This window comes from Bufo bufo, chromosome 3 (genome assembly GCF_905171765.1).
Source record: "Bufo bufo chromosome 3, aBufBuf1.1, whole genome shotgun sequence".
Classification (NCBI taxonomy): domain Eukaryota; kingdom Metazoa; phylum Chordata; class Amphibia; order Anura; family Bufonidae; genus Bufo; species Bufo bufo.
Window position 1 is genome coordinate 44,439,684 of NC_053391.1, and position 8,493 is coordinate 44,448,176.

Below are 8,493 nucleotides of genomic sequence, written 5' to 3' on the forward strand. Positions count from 1 at the left end.
CCTAGTCATCTCACTATCGCACATTAGGCTCCTGCACACAGCAGCATTCATTTTGCGGCCCACAAATTGCAGATCTGCAAAATACGGATGTGATCTGTGTTCATCACACAATTTTCGGTGGACTTGCTGTAAAAAAAAAAAAAAAAAAGCCTATTCCTGTTCTCAAATCGGACAAGAATAGGCTAGATTCTATCATTTGCTTCATGGATGCGGACAGCACTCGGGTCACATCTGTGTGCAGTCCGTTTTTATTTGTGGACCCATGGAACTGAAGTGGTTCGTGTGCGATCCACCAAAAAATGCGGATTGGACACGGACCAGGACCAAAAATACAATCGTGTGCATGAGGCCGGAGGACTGGGGCAGATTTACTTATCCTGTCTAATATTTAGACAATGTGTACCTGATGTATGTCACCGACTGAACTAGAAATGCTGAAATCTGCAGCCGGTAGAGAATCGGACAGCAGGCATCCATCATACGACACCTGAGATGTAAGAGGTTTTTTTCACATGCCTTTACAAGGTGTAAATATATGCACCGCCATCTACTTGCTCTTTTCCTCTGTAAGTCCGTACTTTCACATTTTGCCACCACTTGTTCATTTGTACAGAATCAGTAAAACAAACCTAATGACCAAAACGTTTGTCTGCTGTTCTAACTTCCGATGGGCGCCTTCGTGCAATTTAGCATCAGACTGTTACGTGTAACACAAGCAGAACCATAAAGTGGTTTTCCGGGATTTTAATACTGATGACCTATCTTCAAAATAGGTGGGGATATCCATTTGGCAGCGGTCTGACCCCCAGCACCTCCCCTGTGCTGGAACTACAGGACTTTGTGCATTGTGTAGCGGTCAGACGTGGTTACTGCAGTATTCACTTCAGCAGGAGCAGCGCTGCAGGTACCAGCTCTGTCCGCTACGTATTGGAGGGCGCTGCAGCCATTCGACACCCTGCACCCCCGCCGATCAGATATTGATCAGTATTAAATTTCCAGATACCGTCCGTGTTGCATCCACATTTTTTGCGTTCCCATAGTCTCCATAGTCCTCATTGTGCGGACATGTTCTGTCTTTTTGAGAACGGAGAAGGTGAAAACACACGGATGATCCACAAAAAGACAGAACATGTCCTATACTTGTCTGCAAAATGGGAACAAACCCATTGAAGTTAAAAAAAAAAAAAATTGAACACCACACGGACACTATCCGTATTCTGCGGACTGCAAATCGTACAGGGCCAGCGTATCGCACCAGCAATACGGATTGTGTCAGGGTGCGTTAAGTGAAACTTGCACCATTTCGCAAGCAAGTTCAGTCAGTTTTCTCTGCAATTGCGTTCAGTGTTTTAGTTTTGTTTCATGTGTGGAAAAAAAACTGAAGGTTTACAAACATCTGCTAGCAACCACGGGTGAAAAGCGCACTGCATGCGGATGCGACGTGTCTTTAACTGAAGCCCCATTCACCTCTATGGGGGACAACGCAACGCAGAATTGATTCGTGAAAGAAAAAAATGCTCATGTACACAGAACCATTGACAGGATTCAGGATGCTGTGCGTTCACGTCACACATCACACCCACGCGGGAAACTCGATCGTGTGAAAGGGGCCTTAAGATACACAAAACCTATTGAAAATAAGACATGCAGCGTTTATATTCGTCACTTATGTCCGTGTTTCCATCACATATTAACCTGAAATCTGATTCCTGTCCCAGAAAACGTTCATTTCCTCCTGACTCGGTGCCTGCGGTGACTAGATGTGCAGCTCTTCATCTTCTCGCGACTGTAGAAAGAGAATAAAGTGTGACAACCAGAGGCACATAACCTGTGTGGTCGGCTCCTGCATCCCGCACCCCCCCAACACCCACCTTTAGGCCCCTTTCTGACGAGCGAGTGTCACGCTGCGGACTCGCAGCACAGCACCCGTCCTGAACTTCCAGCACTGCTGAGGTCGCATAGCATTATATTAATTTATGATGCTATGTAACCCTTAGAGGTCTGGAATGTATGCATATTGCTGTCAGTGTTATCCAATACATTCCAGAACTGTAAGGGTTACAGAGCATCATAAATCAATATAATGCTATGCGACCCCGGCAGTGCTGGAAGTTCAATGTCCGGTGTGGGTCCAGCCTCTATCTCTAGGATGGGGTCCCCAAAGTGAATAAGGGTGCACCCAACAAGAGCAGCCACCCTCCATTCACTTCTATGGGAGTACCAAAAATATCCGAGCACCGGCTCTGTTACTTACAGTACTCCCATAGAGGTGAATAGAGAGGTGGCAGCGCTTGCACAGTGCGCTCTCCATTCACTTCTATGGGAATCCAAAAATAGCCAAGTACACCCACTCGCCTCTTTTTGGAGCACCCATTGCACGGTGCGCTCTCCTTCTCTTTGGGGTCCCTGTTCTAGAAATAGATGGTCTTAGCAATATACCACAAATGTGTGACATGGGAAAACCCCTTTAACTTTCCTTCAACCGGTTTCCTGGTGCTTTTTCTCAGGATAGGACATCAATCTCTTATTGGCGGTGGTCCGACACCCCAACTCATCAACTGTTCCCAAGTAGCTCCGGTGCCAGAACTACACCGCTCCGTCCAGGGGAGGGCTGGCAGCTTTAGTCCTGGGGGGCAAATCCAGTCAAGTGGCCCATTTTTAGCCCCGCCCATTATTAAAAGCCCCTCCTACATATAATAGGCCACTCCCAACAAACACTGTACAGCTGACATTCTATAGTTGCGGCCTGTCTCTACACATCATACGGAGAGGGGGGCCTGTCCTGGCTGCACTGCCTGCTTCACAGTATACAATAAACAGCCGGCTACAGCCAGGACGCTCCTCCGCTCTCCTCCCTCCCCTGATCCTGCTCAAGGCTTGTGGTTCCCCCCACCATCTGCCACCCGCCCGTGGCCTGCTGCCCCCTTTGGCCGTCCTCACCCAGTTTTGAATCCTCCTTCTGCAAATGGCAGGGTGAGGAGCCGGAGCACCTCCTCTCCTACATAGCGCCACATATCTCTTACATCCAGTGATGTCACCTTTGTTGTAGACGTTCTCTTTCCTCATCTTCTCCATTCAGACCAGACCGCCATGATGATTTTTCTGCCATCTCCCGTCTCTGCAGAGATTGACAAACAGACATTAGTTTCCCACATTTCCATCATCTTCACATCTTCTGAACACCCTTTCCTGCCACCCCCAATACTATACTGCAGAACATGAAATACCCCCACTTAGTGCCCGCAGTTGAGATAATGTCCCCATAATGTATGCCAGTATAAAATACCCCTATATAGTGCCCCAGTAAATGCCCTCATAGTGCTCCTCTCCCCCTTCCCCATAGTGTCCCCCATAATATTCCCGTAAAAAAATGCCCCTTCTTAGTGCCCCCAGCAGATAAGATGCTCCTATAGTGTTCCTCTCCCCTATAATGTGCCAGTAATAAAATGCCCCTTCTTAGTGCCACCATATGCCCCAATAGTACTCCACTCCCCTATAGTGCCCCCAAATAATGCCCCATAGTGCCGCTCTCCCCTATAGTGCCTCCTATAATGTGCCATTAAAAAATGCCCCCTTAGTGCCACCAGATGCCATAGTGCCCCCCATAATGTGCCAATAAAAAAGGCCCCTTTAGAGCCCCCACTTTCCCATAGTGCCGCCAAATATTGCCCCTATAGTGACACCAGATGCCCCATAGTGCTGCTCTCCCCTATAGTGCCCCTCATAATGTGCCAATAATCAAAAAAGCCCATTTAGAGCCCCCAGATAACCCCATACTGCTCCTCTCCCCCATGGTGCCCCCCCCCCAATAATGTGCCAGTAAGAAATGCACCCATAGTGCCCCCCTAAAATGGGCAAGAAATAAATGCCCCCAGAATGCCACCCCAAAAAAAATTGGGCTGTAAGAAATGCCAGCCCCCCCATAGTGCCAGCCCCCCCCCCATAGTGCCAGCCCCCCCCCCCCCCCCCCATAGTGCCAGCTCCCCCCGCAAAGGAAAACAAAACACTAATACCTCCATCAGCAGCGATGCGATGCAGGCCTCTTCCAGCCTGTGTCCCGCGCTGTGTGCTGCCAGGCTCAGGCGGCGCGATGATAATGACGTCATCGTGCTCCCTGAGTCGGCCTCTGATAGGCTGCAGGCATTAGTGGCATTAGTGCCTGCGGCCTATCAGAAGAACTGAGGAGGGTGATGCCTCTCCCTCCCTTGCCCCACAGCACAGGCATCTGTATCACTGTCCTGAGGACGGCAATACAGATGAATATAGAGATGAGCGCTTCCACAATTGAAGCGATCATCTCCTACTGCCTGCCGCCAACCTACGGCCCTGAGGAATTAAAAATGTAAAATATTTGTTAAAGACGGCCCAGCGGCCGTTTTTTTTAGGGCGGCCTGGAGGGCAATTGCCTCCCTGCACCCCGTCCCAGCCCGCCCCTGTAACAGACCCAACAGTCATGACATGCATGCTGCTGATTCTCTATAAGTCAATCACTTCGTGAAAGGGGCATGTTCAAAATAATAGCAGTGCAGAGTTCAATGAGTGAGGTCATTCATTCTTTGAAAAACAGGTGGCAATTATTGCCCTTATTTAAGGAAGGAAGGCAGCAAATGTTGTACATGCCGGTTACAGTGCATTTCTCTCTGAAATTCTGAGAAAAATGGGTCGTTCCAGACATTGTTCAGAAGAACAGCGTACCTTGATTAAAAAGTTGATTGGAGAGGGGAAAACATATAAAGTGCAGAAAATGATAGGCTGCTCAGCTAAAATGATCGCAAATGCTTTAAAATGGCAACCAAAACCTGAAAGACGTGGAAGAAAAACTACCATTCCAATGGATAGAAGAATAGCCAAAATGGCAAGGACTCAGCCAACAATCAGCTCCAGGAAGATCAAAGAAGGTGTAAAGTTCCCTGTGAGTACTGGTACAATTAGAAGACGCCTATGTGAAGCCAAGATATCTGCAAGAAGCCCCCGCAAAGTCCCACTGTTGAAAAAAAAGACGTGCTGAAGAGGTTACAATTTGCCAAAGAGCACATTGATGGCCTGAAGAGACATTTTGTGGACTGATGAAAGTAAGATTGTTCTTTTTGGGTCTAGTGGCCGGAGACAGTTTGTCAGACGACCCCCAAACACTGAATTCAGCCACAGTACAAGAGCGGCTCTTCACCTACTCGTGTATCAGCACTAGATACCCCTTACTCTCCCTAATACCCAAACTACACAAGATACATATCCCTACCTTCTGTCTAATACACACCCCACGATATGTGCTTTCACCTTTGTGTGTTTCAGACCCCTGTACAATTTAACAATCTTCTTTAATACACAGACATTTAGATTCATACATTTCCTACACTGGCACAAATGCGTTGCCAGTGACCAAGCGTCCGTGCTCAGTCCTACGCGTAACCGTCGCAAGTGCATGAGGAGCTGCGGATGTGGCGGCGAGGTCCGAGAGGTATGTGGGGGTGGAAGATCCGGGAGGGGGGGACCCATAATTTTTTTTTGCTATGGGGCCCAATTATTTCTAGCTACGTCCCTGGATGACATCATCTTCAACACCACAGGTCCTGCAGGATCTAGCAAAGGAAAATGGTGTAGTTCCCAGGTTTGAAAGGTATATCTGCCAGGACCTGTGATAACATCATCACAGGTCCTTCAACCCCTAATAGCAAGTATTAGAAGTTCACAATCAGCTCTGCATTGATCCATACAGACTGGAGTGGTAAGAGGAGGTCCTCCACCTATCATTTGCCCCCTACCCATGCTCTGTTTTTACTCATTGCTCACTCATATATAATACTTCAGAGAGTTACATTGACCACTACCTCATGTACCTCACACACACAGTGACCATAATGTATAATTGACCACATATATCTTTACACACTGAATCTATTATACCTATTATAGCTCTGCATGTGTATATGTATATATATATATATATATATATATATACACACTACATATATTACACAGTATTACAGATGCAATATGTACAGATGTATGGTATATACAGCAGTGTACTGATAGGTGAGGTACGAGGTATAATAGATGTAGTGTGTACAGATGTATAGTATATACAGCAGTGTACTGATAGGTGAGGTACGAGGTATAATAGATGTAGTGTGTACAGATATATAGTATATACAGCAGTGTACTGATAGGTGAGGTACGAGGTATAATAGATGTAGTGTGTACAGATGTATAGTATATACAGCAGTGTACTGATAGGTGAGGTACGAGGTATAATAGATGTAGTGTGTACAGATGTATAGTATATACAGCAGTGTACTGATAGGTGAGGTACGAGGTATAATAGATGCAGTGTGTACAGATATATAGTATATACAGCAGTGTACTGATATGTGAGGTACAAGGTATAATAGATGCAGTGTGTACAGATGTATAGTATATACAGCAGTGTACTGATAGGTGAGGTACGAGGTATAATAGATGCAGTGTGTACAGATATATAGTATATACAGCAGTGTACTGATATGTGAGGTACGAGGTATAATAGATGCAGTGTGTACAGATATATAGTATATACAGCAGTGTACTGATAGGTGAGGTACGAGGTATAATAGATGCAGTGTGTACAGATATATAGTATATACAGCAGTCTACTGATATGAGAGGTACGAGGTATATGTCACGGTCGTATTGTTTGACCATGACGCGGTTGCCGCGGGCAACTAGTAGTTTTCGGTTTGCGCGTGCACTTCCCTTTTAAGGTGAGTCTTCCACCTCAGCCGTGTTAGCCCCCCCATATCAAAATTTTTGAACAAAACATATGCAATTGGTTAGATCTTTGTTAGATCAGGTTAGATCAATTGTTGTTTGCGTTAGATCTCATACAGAAGTAGAGATATTAACAGTTATTTGCAGGGGGGGCTAACCCGTCATCAGCCCCCCCTTATCAAAAAATTGACCAAAAAATTAGCTATTTTGGAAGATATTTGTTAGATCAGGTATGATCAACTAGTTGTTTTGTTAGATCTCACATAATTACGGACTTATTAAGTGATTAATGAGGGGGGGCTAGCCCCCCCACATGCAATTTTCAGGTAAAATTTGATGCAGAGTAATAGGCCTTCGTTAGATCCGGTAAGATCAAGTGGTTTCAACGTTAGATCTCATATAATTACAGAGATATTATGGATATTTGGTATTACGTCAGGGGGAGCTAGCCCCCCCACATGCGATTTTCAGGTAAAATTTGATGCAGACTAATAGGCCTTCGTTAGATCCGGTAAGATCAAGTGGTTACAACGTTAGATCTCATTTAATTACAGAGATATTTCACATAAAAACACAGATTTTAGGTAGTATTAAATAGGGGGGCTAACCCCCCCACATGCAATTTTCAGGTAAAATTTGATGCAGGCTAATAGGCCTTCATTAGATCCGGTAAGATCAAGTGGTTTTAATGTTAAATCTCATATAATTACAGAGATATTATGGATATTTGGAATTAGATAAGGGGGAGCTAGACCCCCTATTTAATACTACCTAATATCTGTGTTTTCATTTGAAAAATCTCTGTAATTATATGAGATCTAACGTTGAAACCACTTCATCTTACCGGATCTAATGCAGATCTATTAGTCTGCATCACATTTTACCAGAAAATTGCATGTGGGGAGGCTAGCCCACCCTTATGTAATACCAAATATCCATAATATCTCTGTAATTATATGAGTTCTAACGTTGAAACCACTTGATCTTACCGGATCTAACGAAGGCCTATTAGCCTAGATCAAATTTTACCAGTAAATTGCATGTGGGGGGGGATAGCCCCCCTATTTAATACTACCTCATATCTGTGTTTTTATGTGAAATATCTCTGTAATTAAATGAGATCTAACGTTGAAACCACTTGATCTTACCGGATCTAACGAAGGTCTATTAGCCTGCCTCAAATTTTACCTGAAAATTGCATTATGGGGGGCTAGCCCCCCCTGACGTAATACCAAATATTTTTATCTCTATAATTATATGAGATCTAACGTTGAAACTACTTGATCTTACCGGATCTAACGAAGGCCTATTAGCCTGAAAGAAATTTTACCAGAAAATTGCATGTGGGGGGGCTAGCCCGCCCTCACGTAATTCCAAATATCCATAATATCTCTGTAATTATATGAGATCTAACGTTGAAACCACTTGATCTTACCGGATCTAACGAAGGTCTATTAGCCTGCCTCAAATTTTACCTGAAAATTGCATTATGGGGGGCTAGCCCCCCCTGACGTAATACCAAATATTTTTATCTCTATAATTATATGAGATCTAACGTTGAAACTACTTGATCTTACCGGATCTAACGAAGGCCTATTAGCCTGAAAGAAATTTTACCAGAAAATTGCATGTGGGGGGGCTAGCCCGCCCTGACGTAATTCCAAATATCCATAATATCTCTGTAATTATATGAGATCTAATGTTGTAACCACTTTTCTTACTGGATCTAACGAAGGCCTATTAGTCTGC